Here is a 22,694-nt window from a genome sequence, read left to right on the forward strand (position 1 = left end):
AGATAAACTATCGATGCAGAGCCAGTGAGCATATCCTATGTGGCGCTTCCTTTGATTGGGTCAAAGAAGTTTTGCTCATAAATTCATGAAGTGCTGCAACGAATTGCCGAAATTACGCCAACATCTTCAATAAGCTCATCTGCTTTGCACACTACATGTTCTTGGTCAGCAGGTCCTGCTTGTCACGTGCATCGCTTGTTTTGAAAGACTTCAGACTATTTGATTTAGGTGTGTTAAGGGAGGGATACATGGAACAAAACCCCAATAGCAGGTGACTGCTTGCCTAATCTGGCCTCAGCTTGCCAGATCCGCATAGCAATCACACTCACTTAACGTCAGTGTGCCAGATGCGGCCCGGATCAGCACAATGACAGTCCAAATGATACATTACGCACTGTTCCGGGGCGGACTGTGCAGACCTAATGCGCTCAAACTGCAAATTTCAAATTTAACAGTTGACATGTGACATCACTGTCAGCATGCACCTGAAAGGCAACTAAACAGAAGAGCACGCAGGAGTCACGACGCATAAGCGGAAGGCAAATTTGTATGGTAAGTGCTTTATTCAAAGTCATAATCGCGTTTTGAAGTCACTGCTTGACTGCTAAAAACGGTGTATTCAAGTGATCTGTCATGTCTGCGAGTTTAGCAATTCAAAATGTGTTGCATAACAACAGATGGAGGGAGAAAGCATTTATTATGTGTTGCTTTAAATTTTTCAATCTTTCAATACTATTATTCAAACTGAGCCCCTCATCCTTATGTTTTTGTATTTATGTCACTTTGCCTCAATTGTCATCTTGATTGCACAGATGGGTGAGCCTGGGACCAGGTGCTGCTGATCATCATCAGCAGCTTACTTAAACTGGTCCTTGGCCTCACATCATTGCCAGATCAACAACTCATCTACAGATATGTGACTTTCAGCTAACAAAGAATCTTGTAATCCTGATACTGAGCTCATTTTTGTGTTTTTTTCCCCCTAGATCATGTACTGTTTGCCTGGCAAAATGCCTGCCTGCCCGTTCACCTGTTCTTTGACCAAATTGTCCACCGGATTCTTCGGACGCTATCTACCACTCCCTCTCATTGTCAATGAATTAGGTCCCCCGTTACCCCAGAACCTGAACAAATACATTTTGATACAAATCTGGCCCAGATTAGGTAACATGTCTGCCATATCCGGGCCATACAATAAAGTCGTGTCTGCTACTTTGGACCTGTTCTGGCCCAAACTGGTTGCTTATCTGGCAAGTGACTCCCTTGTTCAAAAAGACACTGGGGGCGGATCCGTTTTACGAAGTCGGGCCGAAATTTGAAGTACATCTGGCCCATGCTATATTTTGCTATCTGGGAAGCTGGATAGCGGCTCTTGAGAACCCCTGGATTAGACATAGATCAGAGTTAGTCCCACCCATTGACTTTGATGGCTGAGTTTCACAGATAAAAGGAATTCATGAAGTGCTGCAACATGTGTCCATCAAATAATGAATTGAATATTTGTGAAAGAATATTTTATTCATGCTTATAAAACACATAACTGCTGTGAAACTACCGTATTGGCCTGAATATAAGACAGCCCTGATTATAAAACAAACCCCTCTTTTTCAAGATGCAAGTTTGAATTTAGACTTTTTGAACACCAAATTAATTTTTGTACAGAAAATAATTACATCTGAAATATGATTATAACAATATATTTGAGAGAAAAAGCATGTTTTTTTGCCTCATTCAAATCCTAATATCCGAACATTTAAATATTTAAACTAAGGTGCAATCACATTCATGAATGAATGGCTTCTGGTTTTTGAAATGTAAATAAACCAAACGATTGTGATAAAGCAAAAACAAAAAAATTGCAATAACTGCATTAACCATCAAAGTGAGGTCTAACTGTAACTTTAGTCTTGAAACAAATCTGAATAAGGAAAAACATTGCAATAAAATAATGCAAACTGGTTAAAATTGAGAGTAGCTGAGAGATGTCATGACAGAACATTACTCCTCAAGTTCAGCATTCGCTTAATTGATATCTGGCGCTATCTAGCGTCGTGAATGGGTATAATGTCTAGACCCCGAATATAAGACAACTCCCACTTTTTTCAGTGTTATTTCAATGCAAAAAACAGTCTTATATTCAGGCCAATATGGTATATTCATTTATTAGACTGTATCCATCCATGTTCTTGCGCTGCACATGTATTTCTTTGAACATAATGCAATGGGTTTCTGTCGACAGCCTTATCTGATTTGACTCCCTCTTGTACCAGTTAGAGCTAGTTTCCAAGGTCAGGCTCAGGATGTTTTTCTGTGGAAAATCACCAGAGTTGGGCTGTAATAAGGTTCACTTTCGTTTTCGTAGAAGGTATCGTTTCATAGTAAGCAACGCCCTTTCTTCAGTATATAGAGGCTTGACTTCTATTATCTCCTTGTACTCCTACGTGGTCACAGCTCCTGGCTGGATCACACCATTTGTCGCCTTGATATACTGTATATCTTGTTTATAAAGTCTTCGAAGCAGGCAGTCCTTGGCTGAGTCTGATTCTTTTCTCTTATTTGAGCTATTGATAGATACTTGTCTTGGGGTTCAAAAGTGAACTTCCCTGACAATAATGAAATAATTCATTATGTTTTTACATTAAATAATCTGCTATTTTAATTAATGACACATTTAATGACCCTTTTATTTATTAATTTCCCATTTTAATTAATAAATGACACTTTTAAATATTAATTTAAAGATGTATTTAAATATTGCATTCTGTCTCATTTGGTCCTCCATAATAGTGGTGGACTGGTGTTACTTGGAGTCACAGTTGAATGGATGTTTTTGAAAGCATAATCGGCAGAAAAAAATCCACCCTTCCTTTCCTCCATTCTATTACATTCACATTAAACAAGTACCGGTAGTTCTTATGATATGTATTATATTTACGTATGATAAATGCATGCACGCAAAACTGAATTGCACAGAGGCACAATTGGATGTTGTAACAAACATTTATTCATTTATATAATTTTTCATGTCACGGTTGTTGTTTTGTTGTGGCTTCCTCCCCAGTTCTAGTTGCATTTCATGGTGAGTGAGTCCTTGAATGCATTACTCTGGCACGCATGCACTAGAGCTTGCCTTGTGTAGTCGTACAGTCTAAAATAATTGACATGGCTTTATGCCCAAAACATGGATTGACACTAAGATTTACCAATGTCTTCTCGGAAAATGTATATACAATGTCAAATTATGACTTGAAAAAAAAGCTATGATGCATCCAGAAGGCAGTCAGAGTTGATCCAGCCTGACTATCAAAAATAAATGAAAATGAGAATAGACAGATGAATTAATTCTATGAGTAAGCATTACAGCTGCCAAAAGAGTTTGCCTGCAGGCTCATTGTTGTTGTTGCTTTTTAATAGTGAAATAAACAAACTAGAGGTCAGTCAAAGATTTCTGGCTGTAAATTTGTTTTTTACAATTAATTATCCATGCCAAAGCAACCTTGAAAGGCGCAACACAAACAAATCCTTATTAGAATACCAAACTTTAGTGTTATAAGGCAACTACAAAATAAATGCCTATTCGGCAAGATAGACACATGTTAAGGGTGCCATGCAATCTGGGTGGAGTGGGGCAAAAAGTGTGAAATTTAACTGCTGAATGTCAAAATAAAAGCTGACAAAAAATTATGAATACGATTTATTAAATTTGATTCAGTGTAATCTAAATGCAATGTTTCTTGGATTAATCTGTCTCTTTTAAAATGTGAAGCTCCAGATATTTGTCAATGAAGACATCATATGGAACAGAAACAACATCCTAATTACTTCTTTCATTTAAAAAAAATGTTCTTCTTTTTATATGATCATGTAAATCACCGACAGACCATATAATGACTAAAAAAGGAGGCCACATTGGGTAGGGCCTACTGCAATTGCCCATTATAAGCATTCTGTGATTATTCATTTTCTCCTTCATAGTAAATGTTTTGACAACAACACCACTATAAATGTTGCTGTTTCTTGTTGTTTGTATTAGGCCTGCACAAAATGTCGTTTGAACATCGCCATCGCAATGTGCACATGCGCAATAGTCACATCGCAGGACGTCAGTGGTGTTACCAGGATGCCAGCTGTGGGTGGGCATTCGTCTTACCTGGGGGGGCAAAAAAAAAAAAAAAAAAGTGCAATGCTCTACAATGCTCAAGTAGGTTGAAATCCAGTGTAGGGCAACTGCACCTTAAAACATGTTTTGTTTTCTCCTATAGATAACTGTTGTTGTGATTTGGTCTAAACAAGTAAAAATTGATTTGATTTTATTTGACTTAGAACACATCCATAACTGAACAGTATGGATGTGCAGGTGACAATGTTTTTTTAGGTAACCTATTGTGGTTCATCGGTTTTATTATTATTATGATTATTATTATAGTTATTCTTTGTTCCGCAGCCCCTTTGAGCTCAATTTGACCCCTTTAAAGTGCTTCAAAATGCACCAAAATTGGCAGGCAGGTCAATACAGGTGCAATCTTTGATACCATGTAAAGACAAATTCCAGATACATTATGTAGCGCCCCATAGCAGTCATTCTTTGTCCCGCCAACGCTCTTAGCCCTACTTTGACCCCCTCAGAATTATTCAAAACTCACCAAACTCAACAGCCAGGTGAACACTGGTGGAAACTTTGATAAATGAAAAAAAAAAAAAAAAAAAAAAAATCAAAATATGCGTAAATGTGTGTAGCGCCCCCTAGGAACAAAACCAACATTTCATTTTTTTTTTTTTTAAGGTGAAAGAGGAGGTAACAACACAAAGGTCAAAACTTAGAACACATCAGTACTACATGAATAGGATATCATACGCGGTGCCCAGACTGCTGTTAGTACCACATCCAGTGTTCTTTGGGTGGACAGAGCGTGTCCGTGGGTGGGCACTGCCCCCCTCCCGGTAACGTCCCTGAAGGACGTGCAATTATTTTTCGTTTTTTTTAACATGTTTTTTTTTTTTTACTTCATCAAAGCAGCAGCTCCTGGATCCTTTTCATATACAGCAAGCCTGGATTAAACAGCATTATATAAATTAAGGATGTCCCCTATCCGATCACGTGATCATAAATCAGGCCGATCGCGTCATTTTTCAGAGGATCTGAATTGGGTCGAATGGATCGTGATTTTAGTTTAAAAAATATATTCATTTTTTTCTGCTTCATGCTCCTACAGTGCCACAGCCTCTCACCTTACCTCCTGCTAAGCAGTGGAATTTGGTACTTAACTTTAACTATGATTGACAGGTTTGTAAATTGATCTGGCCATAGAAGCCTCAGAAGCTCTACGATCAAAGGCACAAAAGTTTTAATCTTTAACTTGGTGAGGGGCTATTCTCAGTAGCGTGAGCATCAAAGCGTGAGTGAATTTGAGTGGACTCACTCAATGAAGACTTTAACAAGCCTTTTTCTACGTGTGGCCGGGTAAATTGATTGATTGGACCAACAAAAAATAGTTTCCTTTTTTTATGTGGGTTTTATTCCCGACTGCACATGGAAAAAATAAAAGTGTACAGTATTAATCAGACAAGTACTGAGATTGATTCAAACAGAAATAAATAGACAACAACAGTGGCTGGCGCACTTCCCATTTGCGCCCATACTCATGTGCACACTGTATGAAGAAGAGGACAATAAAGCTGACTTATGACTTATGACACACGCGAAAAGCAACAAACTCTCCCCTCTAATAAGCATGGAACAAAATAATGCAGTTGAATTTCCCATTATGGGTACAAATACAGTTTCCCGTGATTACACATTCAACGCTACTTACGCTGCACCGCGGTTTCAAATATTGCGCAGCGTGACCATCCTTGAGTGCATGTCGAACACCATCACTGCGCAGACATCGTCAAAATAAAACATCCATAACAATAGATTGTTTATAACGCTAAACTGTTCATTAATTTCCCCTTGGTACACTGTATTTTGTGTCACCATGAGGCTTCTCAGTGGGTTGACTTGACAACTGTCCTCATGCAACACTCTTCGCAAGTGCCTGTTGTTGAGAGAAATGGTGGAGGAAATGTTTTGTATTCATAAATGTGTCCTCAGTTGATGTTGAAATAATGTTCCTATTGCTTGTTATTATTGACATATTATCTTTTCGTCACAAGATGGCAGGATGGGACTTAATTGTCTAAAGTGCTACATTTATTACTTCTTTGTGTTTGATGACTTTGATTTGTGGGATTGGCTGTGAAGACAGCAATGAGAGAGGATGTAGCCGCATGTCAATGGAAATTAAACACGCCAAGTTTTGGCTAAAAGACAACTTATTCTCCGTCAATTCTTCCTACAAATGCAACGTTGAGCTGCAACCACCTCAACAGGTTATGGGCCCAGGAGTCAATCGAAGGTAAAGTCAGTTTCCACCGTGTAGAAGGTCCCGAAGCACAGCGTGCTCACGGACTGCTGATTAGCGGAAAAAGCTAACAAGCAACATGGATCCATGAGAAACAAGTAGGTTGCCTCGACTGGCATTTGACGGAGATGAAGCTAAATATGAACTCTGGGAAACTAAAATGTTGGGACATTTTCATCTAATCAAGCTAAAGAAGACAGTGCTTGTAGGACCAACCACTGAAGCCGAGAGAGAAAATGATGAAATGAAAAATGCGGACGCGTATGCTGAAATGATACAACTTCTTGATGATAAAAGCCTCTCGTTAATAATGAGAGACGCACCAAATGACGGAAGAAAAGCTCTGAAAATATTAAGAAAATATTATGCTGGGAAGGGAAAACCCAGGATTATACATTTGTACACCATGCTAACATCTCTTCAAAAGGGAACCGAAGAAAGCATAGTGGAGTACATAATAAGAGCTGAGACTGCCATCACAGCATTGCGAAATGCAGGTGAAACAATGGGAGATGGTCTACTTATCGCAATGGTCTTGAAGGGGCTGCCAGAAAGTTACAAGCCATTTACAATTCATGTAGCGCATACTGCAGAATTTGCAGAATTCAAAACCAAACTCCGAAGTTTTGAAGAAACGGAAAAGTTAAATGCAGCAGAAACAAGCGACAAAGTGATGATGACTAAAGCAAGAGCTTCAAAGCAAGCCACAAAAGCAAACGCTCGTGACCGGATCAAAGACGACACAGAGTTGGTGCGCATCAAATGTGGGATCAAAGGCCACCGTGCAAAATCATGTCGACAAAAGACATGGTGTAGTCGGTGCAAAACGGACACGCACAAAGACACCACTTGCAGACGCAAGGAAACACCGGAGGGAGTGAGAAAAATTGCTGAAGATGGAGATCCTGACTTCGCGTTCAAGGTGAGAGATGAACAGCCCGACACCAGGATACACACAGCATCCGGGAACGAGGTCTGATGGTGGACATGGGAGCGACATCTCATATCATCACTGACGTGACCAAGTTCAAAAGCTTCCAGGAGACATTCAAACCAGAGAACCACAGCGTCGAGTTGGCAGATGGTACTCGGTGCAGTGGAGTCGCACTAAAAAGAGGAGATGCAGAGTGCTACCTGATCGACAACAGAGGACAGCAGCGCAAGGCAACACTCAGAAACTCACTCTTCATACCATCGTACCCACAAGACATCTTTTCGGTGAAAGAAGCAACATCGAGTGGAGCCACGGTACTTTTCAAAGAAGGTGAAGACGCACTGATAACCAAAGACGGTACGAAATTCAATATTCATGTGTATGGCAAGCTGTATTTTTTGCATACAAATGGTGAGTTTGACAAGTGCAATGCATGTTATGATATTCACACATGGCACCAAATATTAGGCCACTGTAATTATGAGGATGTGATCAAATTACAGAAAGTAGTTGATGGAATGCAGATTAAGGGAAAAGAAACAAGACCTGAACAAACGTGTGAGATATGCATACAAGGAAAATTTATCCAGACTCGAAATAGAGACCCAGATACTCGAGCAGATACACCCTTAAAATTGGTACACTCAGATCTTGCAGGTCCTATAACTCCAGAATCGATTGATGGTTACAAATATGTGCAGTTATTCACAGATGATTACTCTGGTGCAATTTTCACATATTTCCTGAAAAAAAAAAAAACACTGTTCTAGCAACAGAAAAATTTCTCGCAGATATAGCCCCTTTGGGAAAGTAAGGTGCATCCGATCTGATAACGGGACTGAATATACTTGCAATGAGTTCCAAACATTGTTGAGAAAAAGTGAAATAAGACACGAAACATCAGCGCCGTATTCCCCACACCAGAACGGGACAGCTGAAAGAGGATGGCGTACATTATTTGAGATGTGTAGGTGCATGCTAGTCGAAAGTGGGCTACCAAAATATCTATGGCACTATGCAGTACAAACTGCAGCAATGGTATGCAACAGATGCTATAATAGACGTACAGGGCAAACTCCTTACCAGATGTTGACAAACAAAAAACCAAATATTTCCAGAATGCAAAAATTTGGGTCTGTATGTTACACATACAAACAAGACAAGGGAAAATTGGATTCTAAGTGTGGCCAAGGACAGTTTGTTGGCTATGACAAAAATAGTCCAGCATATCTAGTCTACTATCCAGACACAAAGAAAGTACAAAAACATAGGCTGGTAAAGTTTGTGAACAAGAAAGTAATAGAAAAACAGACACAGACACGTGACATGGATCAAGATGAAGAATACAACATGATGCGGTTGCCAAGGGCTGATCGAGCAAGTGTAGAGGTGAAAAACAGAACTGAAGATCCTGTAGAACCAAGTGCAAATAGTGAGAGTCCAAAGGAAGTGACGCAATGTGAACTAGAGAGTAGAAGGTATCCTTCAAGAGAGAGGAGAAAACCGAGTCACTTAGAAGACTTCATAACAGAAGTCAGAGATATTGATGGAGTTCATACCACTGTAGACTACTGCTACAGGATGGTAGTTGGTATACCTCAAACATACCAGGAGGCCATGAGTTCCAATAACTCAAAAGATTGGTCAAAAGCCATGGATGAAGAAATTCAGTCACTAAACGAAAATAAAACATTTACCTTGACAACACTGCCAAAAGGCAAGAAAACAGTGGGGGGTAAATGGGTGTATGCACTCAAAAAGGATGAAGATGGGAGAGATAAGTACAAAGCACGATTTGTGGCTAAGGGATTTAACCAGAGAATGGGAATAGACTATGGAGAGACATTTTCACCCACAGCAAATTTGACAAGTATAAGAGCGGTGTTACAGAAAGCGGCACAAGAGTCTGTTGTTACATCAGATGGATGTTAAGACAGCGTACTTACATGCTCCTATTGACTATGACATATACATAAACCCACCTGATGGTTATGAAGAAAAAGATGGTATAGTCTACAAACTTGAAAAATCACTGTATGGTCTCAAACAATCAGGCCGAAATTGGAACAGGGTTTTACATGAATGGTTAACTGACAACAATTTCACACAAAACCAAGCTGAACACTGTGTTTATACAAAAGAGCAAAATGATGAGAAGGTAATCATCGTCATATGGGTCGATGACTTACTTATTGCTGCGAGCAATGATTGTATTCTGAAGCAAACAAAGGAGACGTTGGCAGAGAAGTTCAGAATGAAAGACCTGGGACAGCTTAAACATTTTCTGGGCATTGATTTCATTCAAACTCAAGATTTTGTAAAAATGTCACAGGAAAAGTATTCAAACAAGATACTAGAGCGCTTTGATATGCTTGATTGCAAAATCAGAGAAACACCCTGTGAACAAAAACTTGACTATTCCGAGGATGCAATAAAAATGAGCAACGTGAGGATGTATAGGGAAGCAGTCGGAAGCCTTATACCGTATTGGCCCGAATATAAGACGATGTTTTTTGCACTGAAATAAGATTGAAAAAGAGGAGGTCGTCTTATAACTGCGGCCTAAAAAAAAAAAAAAAAAAAAAACTGCGGCCTAGACATATACCCATTCACGACGCTTGATGGCGCCAGTCATCAATGAATCGAATGCTGAACGCGACTCGGGCGGCCAAAGCGAACCCCTGACACGAAGAAGAAAGTGGTAAGAAGGAAAAGAGAAGAAAATACCGGTAATAGAAGAGATAACCGAAAATGGAGAAACTTCGCGACAATTTGGAGAAAAGTGGGTCGAAGATTGGCCAGGTTAACCGGTGTTTGGCCATTCCTTACTACGCGGCGAAACGTCCTACACAATGCTCAGGGCGCTTGCATATGCATTCACACGCATGCGCACATCGGTTGGAAGCGGCGAGTACTCACTATTTTTGTTTTTATTTAGTTATTTAGAACCTTTTCACAGCCTCAAAGATACTTTTTGCATGTATTACCCTCTCATACTTTTAACCATTGTGTTTTTTTGTGTTAGCTTTGAAGCAGTTGACCACATTAGTCACGTAGCGTATTTAAACCGTCCTTATTTGACATAACTACATTTAAGTATTTTCTGCAGGCATTTCTTTAGTACGTTATTCCTGTATGCATCTAAACAAAACAAGTTTAGAGCACACGGTAGTAATTTAGGTGTCAAATTCGACTAATGTAGGACGTTTCGCCGATGTAGGACATTTTGGCAGAACACCGGCAGCTGAGGAGAAGTTATGACGCAAACTTCAAGTTGATGGTGATAAATGAGGCGGTGTCTTCAAACAACTGCAAAGCGGCTGTGAAATATGGTGTCACAGAGTGTAATGTACGGAGATGTAGAGCTCAAAAAGATCGCCTAAAAAATGCTCACAGTCAGAGAAAAGCTTTCCGTGGTCGTTTCTGTATAAAAATTAATTTGGTGTTCAAAAAGTCTTTTTTCAAACTTGAGTCTTGAAAAAGAGGGGGTCGTCTTATAATCGGGGTCGTCTTATATTCGGGCCAATACGGTATATCTAACTGTTTGCACAAGACCTGACTTAAGCTATGTGGTAAGCAGGTTATCGCAGTACTTTAATGAACCCACGGAGGAGCAGTGGACTACTGTGAAACATGTCTTACGATACCTAAAAGGTACTTCCGAAAAGGGCCTTAGTTTCAAAAGAGACGACAATGCAAAACTTGGTATTCAGGCATATAGTGATGCTGACTGGGCAGCTGATACTAGCGACAGGCGCAGTACTTCAGGATACTGTGTTTTCTTGAGCAAGAAGAGTTCTCCAATTTCTTGGAAAACAAAGAAACAACCTACAGTCACACTATCTACCTGTGAAGCTGAATATATGGCACTGGCTTCAACCATACAAGAATGCCTATATTTAGAACAACTACTAGGTAGCATTGATCATTATCAGTACACTCCAACAATTGTACACGATGACAACCAAGGGACAATCGCTCTTGCCAAAAAGCCTGTTAACAGACAGAGATGCAAGCACGTAGACATAAAATATCATTTTATTAGATGTACTGTGAATCAGGGAAGAGTAGCATTGACATATTGTCCAACGGATGACATGATAGCTGATATCATGACAAAACCTGTAACAAAGTTAAAATTGAAGAAGTTTGACAGTGTTATTTTTGGAATTTGAAATGTAAAATTTCATTTGGTTGTTAAAAAGGTATCAACATGAGAACAAGTGGGGGTGTTGAGAGAAATGGTGGAGGAAATGTTTTGTATTCATAAATGTGTCCTCAGTTGATGTTGAAATAATGTTCCTATTGCTTGTTATTATTGACATATTATCTTTTCGCCACAAGATGGCAGGATGGGACTTAATTGTCTAAAGTGCTACATTTATTACTTCTTTGTGTTTGATTTTGATTTGTGGGATTGCCTGTGAAGACAGCAATGAGAGAGGATGTATCCGCATGTCAATGGAAATTAAACACGCCAAGTTTTGGCTAAAAGACAACTTATTCTCGGTCAATTCTTCCTGCGAATGCAACGTTGAGCTGCAACCACCTCAACACCTGTAATCGTGGCTTTTTTCTTTTTTTTTCACTTCTGCATTAATACCTGACCCCTGCACTGCCATCTCCCATGAGCCCAGCGTGATTTCCAAAGTGACGGCGCTACATTTTGTGCGCGAGCATTTTGTGCCCACCATTCACCATTCACGTTATAAAGGCGGCATGGTGGGACAGTGGTTAGCATCTCCAACTCACAATACTGTGATTGTGGGTGCAATTCTGGCTCCGGCCTTCCTGTTAGGGATGTGCGATGAGAAGGGATCCAAATGCAGACACACGGGGATTGTGGCGAGTAGTATTTTATTGGTGATCACAAGAAGGTGGCTGATGTAGATTGCTCGGCTCGGGGTTGTTGATCTGGCGTAGTACGAGGAGGCTCGGAAGGCAGGCAGGCGTGGAATCCGACGAGGGGCGCGCAGAGAGCAGGACCTGGGACGAGAGCAATGTAGTCGTAAACCGGTGATCAAAGATATCATAAAGTGAGCGAGATACAACTGACGTGTGAAGCAGACGAGTTGATCGGGCGACGAGGTGGCAGCGTCCACTGGCTTTTATGGATGGTTGATTGGCATTGCCAGCACCTGTGGCCGCTCCACCCATCTGTCGTCCAACCTGCAATCAATAAAAACATGCACACCTGCCGGAGGTGGGCAGGTCTCAGAAGGAAGGGGAAGAGGACCTAACACTTCCTATGTTGAGTTTGCATGTTCTTCCCATGCCTGGATGTTTTTTTTCCGGGTTCCTACCACATCCCTAAAAATATATTAGCAATTATAGCAATATTTAGCAATTAGGGAAAAATACTTGGGGTAGAGAGATTGAAACAATTACATTTTGCTGCTCTCTTCGTCGCATTTTTCTCGTTCTAAATCATAATTAATGGGCTGAATTCTAAATCAGATGAAATACTGACCCTGCCAACGTCATCCTCCAGCTGCTAGTGTGACAGGCAGGGGCTAAACAGTAGATTTAAAGACTAATTTCTCGTCATCTGCGCTTTGTCAAATTGTTGTTTATTGTCGAATCATCTCAAAATATGATTCTAATTCATATAATAATGCTATTTAAGATTGTTTTATGCTGTCACAGGAACTTAAGTACAGTAATCCACCACTTATTTTATTGTTTTTCGTATACATTGTTGTATCCAAGGTGTACAATTGTTCTCACTGACACGCAGAGAAGTGGAGTGATAATGGCAAATAAACATTGAGGTCAAAAATCCTCGCCATTGTTACAAAAGGTTACTCTGTGGTATATTCTATTATTTTAATAAGAAATCTTGATAAGGCAATTATAGGTGATTCCAGAAAAGTAAAAATATTGCTTTAACTTTGCCATCCCCACTTTACTGATAAGGATAGCATCACTGAGTGTCATCGCACATAACAAATAGATTGAAATGTATTCTTCCATTGGGATAAAAATCATATTTGAAGCATAAAAATGCCATTTTCATTGATCATAACACACATTATCTATATTTGAGATTCTGCACTCATGTTTTAAATCTTCAAGACATAAACCACATTTCTAACGAAAATGCACTGTCTTTGATGTTTGCACTGCAAATACTGCAGGCTGTGAATCCAAGGATATATTCATCCTTCTAACAAGTTCATGTGCATTACATCTCCATGTTAATTATTCATGTTTAACATATACTTTTCATGGAATTAATTGCAGTGAGTCATTTTTAAGAATTAATGAAACATAAAAGGTAAAAAATAGACTACTTGTTATAGATGTCGTGTAAAAGATGTGCCGTCCTTCGCCACTGAGATAAGCATTGAAGTGGATAATTAAATGTAAACGACCCACTGCAATTAGTCATGTCATGTGGAGGACCCAAGGCTGAGAACAGCAAGCAGATGCTCCCCTGCACTTCTCCAGTTAAAAAAATAATTTGGGTCAACATTTTCTTTACTGCCTGATCAAGATGGCCAAATAATATGGTTTGACCCTTTTTTAAATCACCTTGTCCCCATTTTGATGGTTCGAATATGCTACAGTAATGAAGACCTGCAGTTTATAGTCAAATTTGAGCCAAGTGCTTCAACCCATCAGATGCTCAGTGACCACTAGCTGGGCTGTTATTGAAATTTTGATGAAGCACGGCACTTCAATGAAGTTACGAATTACTGTATTACTTTTGTTGCCCCCCCATCCCACCCTCTCATCTCTTTACAGTGTTCCGACTTTTTAATCCAAAATTCAGCCAAACATCTGCCGCAGGCTTTCTGGTGCTCATAGCAGCTGCCCTCCTTCCATATTTGATGCATCACGTGGTTTTTTTGTGCTGCTAGATCTTGTTAGGGGGTGAGCCATGCAAGACTAAATTAAAGATAAGACCTTGAAACTCACTTTATTTGGATTTTAGCAAATAGAAAAATAGTCAAATCAAAGCTTTCTTCTGTATAATAAATAGATTTTTTTTTACACAAACATTGCATTTAATCATTCACATATTACATTATTTATATACAACTCCCATCAAAAAGTATGGAATCACCTGTCTTTGCACCCAAAAGTGCATTCAGAAACACTAAAAGAAATGATGAAAAACATTGTGGTGGTCAGTAAATGTTACTTTTAAAGAGCAAGTGCAGGGAAATATATATGGAATCACTCCATTCTCAGGAAAAAAATATGGACTCATGAGAAACAAACAAAGAAGTAAGAATCAAAACACATCTCTACTATTTAGTTGCACCAACTCTGGCTTTCATGACAGCTTGCAGTCTCTGCGACATGGACTTGATGAGTATTCTTCATCAATTTGGTGCTAACTCTCTTTGATTGCAGTTGCCAGATCCACCTTGCAGGTCAGAGCCTTGCTGTGGACCATGTTTTTTCAATTTCCACCACAGGTTTTCAATAGGGTTGAGATCTGGGCTATTTGCAGGCCATGACATTGACTGGATGAGTCTTTCTCCAAAGAATGGTTTAACCGTTTTAGCTCTGTGGCATGATGCATTGTCATCTTGTAAAATGACATATTTTCAATTGAAGGGAAAAGAAAGCTGTCTAAAATTTCAATGTAAACGTGTGCATTTATTGAAGATTTAATCACACCTATCTCACCAGTGCCTTTGCTTGACATGCAGCCCCATATCATCAAGGACTGAGGGAATTTTGATGTTTTCTTCAGGCAGTCATCTTTTGTAAATCTCACTGGAACAGCAACAAACAAAAGTTCCAGCATCATCACCTTGTCCAATGCAGATTGTTGACTCTTGACAAAGTGATGATGCTGGAACTTTGGTTGCACTTTTGAACTAATTCATTTTTTTTTTCAAGCTTTTTTTCCGAGTTTGTTCTACATGATAAAATGTCTGAGTGAGTGCTCGTCAAAGACTGGTGATTCCATACCTTTTGCGAGGGGTTGTTTATATATTTCCAAATATATGCTGTATATACTACTATACCTATAAATATATACACCTGCTCTTAAATATTTTGAGACACTTTCTCATTCTATTGAATGGTGCACGCATAAAACATGTACAAATTTACACTTTACTCTAACTCTTTCATTTATTCCGATGGTAAAGGAAATGTATATTTCAATGTAATGTTTCTGCTGCTGTCGAGCTGCTTATGCTCCATTGTTGCTTGCTGCATCGGACTCTTCTTCCTTAGTAGAAAACGGCAAGAGACCTGATTGGGTGTGCGCTCACTGTAATTTCACCATTTTAGTTTGACTTATAAAAAATATAGTCCCAAGAATTGTATAAGAGGCCCCTGAAACATTCCAACACACAATGCAGGGTGTGAGGTACTGGCAGGAAAAGAATACATGGAATTCCATAACCAAGTAGCCGGTATAGTGTACAGAAACATCTGTGCGGAGTATAGACTGGAGACCCCTACATCGCAATGGGAAACATATCCCTGGGTGGTGGAAAATGAAAGGGCTAAGATCCTATGGGACTTCCAGATACAAACTGATAAGATGGTCGTGGCCAACCTAACGGACATCGTGATCATGGATAGGCAGCAGAGGACAGCCGTTGTGATCCGCCGTGATGGCAATATCAAGAGAAAGGAACACGAGTAACTAGAGAAATACCAAGGGCTCAAAGAAGAGCTGGAGGGACCCTGAAAGGTGAAAGCAGCAGAGGTGCCCTTGGTCATAAGATCACTGGGGCCGTGTCCCCCACACTGGAGAAGTGTCTCCAGCAGATACCTCTTGGAGAAAAATCAGACATCTCTGTCCAGAAAAATGCAGTCCTAGGAACAGCAAAGATGCTGTGCAGGACCCTCAAGCTCCCAGGCCTTTGGTAGAGGACCCAAGCTTGAGATGAACAGCCACCCACCCTACCAGTGGAGATGGGGAGAGGGGGAGGAAAGAGTTTATATATATACATAAGGGGTCGCGTTAACTGAATATTTTCCGTCGTTGACCGGTTTTTTAAAATGGTGACGGAAAAAACTGAAGTCCATTCGTCATTTTGACAGGTTGCAATTCACACCCCAGACCGCAGGGTGGCGAGTGAGCATATTAATTAGCTATTGTCTCTCTTGATGCATGACGTCGTTGGCCTTACTCGGAAAAATGTCAAGGCAACTGAGTTGACTGAGGCAACTGGCACGGCCAGACTGTTCTGCCTGTATTTTTCAAACACTGAGAGAAAAGTCTGGGACACAGCCTCTCGAGTAGGTACAAAATCAATCGACAAATCAGATTTGTTTATTTGCGTGACGTGTTCATCACGAGCAACGTCACTCTTGCGCGCCGAAAGTCATCTCTACTATAACACGGATGGTGAACGGGAGAGCCGAGAATATGTTCCAATCCGCGGTAAATTCAGTTTTAAATGAGCTAAAACACATCGACACGAGTCATTGACAACAGTCTGTCTCGCGCTAGCCATGTTGAATAAACTCCGTTCTCCTCGTATGTTTACTTCCGCGCGCAAGTCCCTCGTCCTGCCCTCGTCGCTTTGCTAACGGCACGTTTGCCTGTCGCTGATTGGTGCACTCCGCTGTCTGTTTGCCTCTTGTTACGCTTGTTCGGACAGAATATTAATTAAAAATGAATGAAAACTAAATACTATTGAATATGTCATTATTATCATTTTAAAAATGTAAGTGACGGGTAAAAATAGATTATGACCGGATTTTTATGACACTGTCAGTCAAAATGACAGACAACGAAAAAGTCTAGCGCAACCCCTGATATACATATATGTATATTATAGTTTTATTCATTAAATATTCTGCAATTAGGCAATCTGTTAGTCATAGTTTCTTCTATTATGTGAACACTAGGCCTTGCAAACCTACATCGTCAATCACATTAATGATTGGTAGTTGTGTGCAGGCTGAACAATTGTGCATATTGATCCACCAGACTCCAATACCTTGTGATCCCTATCAGTGTAAAGACTTATCAGTGACATGCAGAGATTTGCTGTGCTGCTTATGGCTTCCGCTTAACATTTATGCATGATCGCTCTGAGCGTTATAGAATATGCAACTGCAATAAAATGAGGCACAGAATAAAAAGATGGTTTTGTTAATTGGTATGTACAATTGTGATATGGTGCCTCATGTGGTTACCATCTTCCGTTATTTTCGACGTTGAATGTTCTGCCTGAGCTTGTCTAGCTTTCCTCCAGGAAGACCCAATTCCTCTCACATTGCAGAGTTATATATGTTAGGCAAACTGCACACACCGAATCGTTCATCAGTGTGGATTTGTGTGCTGCTGTGTGATTTGTTATTTGTCTTATGCAATATGTAGTCTGGTATATTCTCAAGTCCAGGGTGTACCACATGCGCATGAATGCCCAAATTTTGGCATGCTACTCTATCTTCCCCTTTAGTCTTCAATGCAATTTTACTGGTGAGCTCCCATTAAAGTTTGCAATGTCGTCCAGGTTATGCCTAAACCTTTGCATTCCACTATACAGTGGTACCTCGACATACGATGGCATTGACATACGATCCTTTTGACATCTGACGTAAAATTTGACTCGTCGTTTGTCTCGACATATGATGACATGCTCGAAATACGACCCGCTAGACCAGGGGTGGGCAAACTATTCCACAAAGGGCCGCAGTGGGTGCGAGATTTTGTACCAACCCATCATGAGGCTAGCCTTTCACCAATCTGGTGTCTTACAAGAGCAATCAGTTGATTGCAATCAGGTGCTTCTTGTTTCTACTCAAACCTCATTGGTTTTAACTGTCTGTGCTGAATCAGCTGGAACAAAGACCAGGACCCACTGCGGCCCTCGAGGACCAGTTTGCCCACCCCTGCGCTAGACGGACGCACGGTGGATTATCTTGTGAGAAAAATCAACATGGGTCTCAAGAAGGTTAGTGCAGGTGGTGAAAAAAATGAAAAAGGTGACGCTTACCAATTGAACAAAAGAGAATAAAAAATATATATCATTATCATTTACACAAAACTCCAGAAATGGGCCGGACAAAAGTATTGGCACCCTCAGCTTAATACTTGGTAGCACAACCTTAAGACAAAATAACTGCAAACAACCGCTTCCGGTATCCATCAATAAGATTCTTACAATGATCTGCTGGAATTTTAGACAATCCTTCTTTGGCCAACTGCTCCAGGTCTCTGAGATTTAAAGTGTGCCTTCTCCAAACTGCCATTCTCAGATCACTCCACAGGTGTTCTATGGGATTCAGCTCTGGGTGCATTGCTGGCCACTTTAGAAGTCTCCAGTGCTTTCTCTCAAACCATATTCCAATGCTTTTTGATGTGTGTTTTGGGTCATTGTCCTGCTGGAAGACCCATGAACTCTGAGGGAGATCCAGCTTTCTCAAATTGGGCCCTACATTATGCTGCAAAATTTGTTGGTAGTCTTCAGACTTCATAATGCCATGCACACAGTAAAGCAGTCCAGTGCCAGAGGCAGAAAAACAACCCCAAAACATCAGGGAAACTCCGCCATGTTTGACTGTGGGGACCGTGTTCTTTTCTTTGAAGGCCTTTGTTTGTTTTTTTTTCTTTCCCAAATAGCTCTACTTTTGTCTCATTTGACGGGAGAACATTCTTTCAAAACGTTTTTGGCTTTCTCAGGCAAGTTTTGGCAAACTCCAGCCTGGCTTTTTTATGTCTCTGGGTCAGAAGTGGCGTCTTCCTCGGTATCCTACCATAGAGTCCCTTTTCATTCAGACGCCGACGGATAGTACGGGTTGACACTGTTGTACCCTCGGACTGCAGGACAACTTGAACTTGTTTGGATGTTAGTCGAGGTTCTTTATCCACCATCCGCACAATCGTTCGTTGAAATCTCTCGTCAATGTTTCTGTTCTGTCCACATATAGGGAGGCGTTAGCCACAGTGCCATGGGCTTGACACTTATTAATGACACTGCGCACGGTAGATTCAGGTCTATGAAAATGGACTTGTAGCCTTGAGATTGCCCGTGCTTTCTCACAATTTTGCTTCTCAAGTCCTCAGACAGTTCTTTGATCTTCTTTCTTTTCTCTATTCTCAATGTGATACACACAAGGACACAGGACAGGTTGAGTCAACTTTAGTCCATTTTAACTGGCTGCAAGTGTGCTTTAGTTATTGCCACCACCTGTTATGTGGCACAGGTAAGTAACAGGTGCTGTTAATTACACACATTTGAGAAGCATCACATGATTTTTCAAAGGGTGCCAATACTTTTGTCCTGCCCTTCTCTGGAGTTTTGTGTAAAATTATAATGATTTTTTTTTTCATTCTCTTTTTTGGTTTTCATTTTAAGCAAATTAAATGAAGATATTATGACCAAAGCATTTGAAATTGCAATCATTTTCTGGGAGAAATTAGAGCTATGAACAGTTTTGAAGAAGGGTTTGTACAAAGTTGCTTGAAGAGGAAATTGCATTAAAGAGGAAAAAAGTGCTAGTCCTAGTGACATTATTGCCCTTACTCTTGAGATGGCGTTTGTAAAGGGGTGGTTGACCAACACATTGACATGAACAGAGCTAAATTATCCTGAATCAGTGAAAACCCAGTTTTCTCCATTACACTATGGTTACCATAGGTATGTACAGGTAAACAAAGGAAGCCAGGTTTGATCAAATGTAATTACCTAATCAGTACCATTTGTTACAAACAAAGGGGCAAAACATTCATGCTTATGTACAGGGTCACTATTTGTCAGGAAGGCAATCAAGCTCTTTGTTCCCAGTCACAAAACAGTATAGCAGTAACCGGTGCCATGTCGAAAGAGAGTTGTGACACTCTCTGATCTCGCTGCGGGTTGTCACGTGGTTCATGTAAGGTGGGAATAGTTCCAAGCATACAATATATATCAATGATCCGTGCATAACACAAATCTGATTTATTATTATTTTTTTAATACGTCCTCCATTTTGACCTTACGGAAGTGGTCACCCTATATGAAGGAAACGTTTCATGTTTGTGTTAGCATTAGCAAGGGAAATCTACTTTTACGTTGATAAACAAGATGATTTAGGTTTCTCTTTTTTCACAATTAGAATACTGTTTTTCCAGAGAATGTCCAGATTTCCTTGATTCACTTATCTGTGGTAATACATTAAAGATCATGTATAACAATCACAACTCATTACCCTATGATAAAGAAAATCATATTTTTTATTGAACAATTGGTTAAATTTGTCTCATGGTTCATTGTTTACAGCTAATATTTTATAGATCACTGAGCTGTGATGACCGCTTGTGCAGCATTTGGATGCACCAATTAGTCCGAAAAGGGTTACCGTACATATGGTTTCTCCAAGGATCAAAGAATAATAATAAGTGAATAAGTGATGAGTATGATAATGTTACACGATGCATTAACAACGAAATGCGACTGTGGCCGGTATGTTAACGTAACATAGCTATTAAGAGTTATTCAGATAACTATAGCACATAAAAAACCTGCTAACAAATTCACCAAACCATCAGTTTCACTCCAAAACACCAAAATTACATATGAAACTATATAATGTGTTAATAATTTCACACATAAGTCGCTCCTGAGTATAAGTCGCACCCCCAGCCAAACTATGAACAAAACTGCGACTTAAGAGTCCAAAAATACGGTATTTGTTGACGTTACTTTTCAATCTGTACACATATCTAAAATACTGTGTACAGTGGTACCTCTACATACGAAGTTAATTGGTTCCAGGACCTTGTTTGTTAGTCGAAATGGTCGTATGTCGAGCAGGATTTTCCCATAAGAATACATTATAATTCCATTAATTCGTTCCACAGCCCAAAAACCTACGCTAAATCCTTAATGAATACAGTGGTACCTCGACATACGATTGCTTCGACACACAATCTTTTGACATTTGACGTAAAATTTCTTGCGAAAGAAATCAACACAGATTTCAAAAAGGTTTGTACAGGTGGTGAAACAAGGAAAAAGGTGACGCTTACCAATACTATATGAATAAAAATCGGGAATAATATAATAATAGTAATAATAATAATAATAATAATAATACCTGTAATAATGTAACAAATCGGGTTCTAATGTGGCAGTCATATTTTGAGTGGCATACCTGAACGCATCCCGGGGCTGATGGCAGAGAGAGAGTGCAGTTGAGATATTAGTTTCACTTTTAACGTCCTTTGTTTGCTGGCAGTTGCCATGTTGTGTTGCACAAAGTCTGAAATAAATGATTGAAAACCTGACAAAACTGGCGATCTCTTTGGCAATGTTTGTCACCTTTACTTATAAAGGCTGGCAAACGGAGGTTGGAGAAGTATTGTCAAGCAGTTCACAGACGCCCACCCCACGCTCATATTTTTCATTAGTAAGCCTCACCTTTTTTCGTTTTTCAGCACCTGGTTTATCATTCTTGGAACCCATGTTGATTTCTCTCAAAAGAAAATCTGTGTGTGCATCTTGCGGGAAAACAATGAAATTGCAACGCTGTCATAAATCGTCGTAGTTCGAGAATTTCGTCGGGTGTAGAAACAAATGGCGAGTCAATTTTTATGTCGGATGTCGAACAGATAGTTTGACGAAGTAATTGTATGTCGAGGTACCACTGTATTTTCAACATTTTGATGTAAAGAATACAGGTTGTCTTGCATTAACTTGGTAGTTTAAGATGAGGTCATACCTTCAAAGTTTCCAAAATCAATCTGCCTATCCCGAAAGAACCCAGAAGTAAAATCAGATCATGGATCCCTATGGGTGTCGCAACTCTCTTTCTATATGTCTCTGGCAGTAGCCTAATACAGTATTACATCTAAACAAACAATTAAAATCTCTAATAAACATCTCCAATTTTAAAACTACTTTTTATATGTTCGCCCTAAGAGCTGATTTGATCTGTTAAGACTAATTTGACAGACACTTTAACTAGTAACTAAAACAATTGTTACTCTACTATTAAAGCAAAGCTTCCTTTTTCTATATATATTTTCAAAGAATAGATTGTAATACTCGCACTGATAGCAATGAGTCAGACGGATGGAAATTAATTTCATCACTGTGTACTCTTGAAAGGTCTTACATTATGGGCGACTTAGTCATCAGACATTCTAATGCTCTCTTTCTTGTACGGCCAATCACTCTTTGGCACTGCAGCATGTAGTGTCACATAAAATATTAATGTGTATCTGTGAGTCCTTTAAGGCAAGCCAAGTGAACACTTGCGGCACACCTAAAGCTCATATCAAACAGCAGCAGCTGCCGAAAAGCCCCAAGCCACCTCAGCTTAATCCAATTTGACTGGCCATCACTGCAGGCCATGCTAGATGCAACAATATGTGAAGTGGAGAGAGCTTTGCACTGTATATTTGGTGGAAAGGGATTCATCAGTTGCCCTTTAAATCTAACACA

This window comes from Corythoichthys intestinalis, chromosome 10 (assembly GCF_030265065.1).
Source record: "Corythoichthys intestinalis isolate RoL2023-P3 chromosome 10, ASM3026506v1, whole genome shotgun sequence".
Taxonomy (NCBI): domain Eukaryota; kingdom Metazoa; phylum Chordata; class Actinopteri; order Syngnathiformes; family Syngnathidae; genus Corythoichthys; species Corythoichthys intestinalis.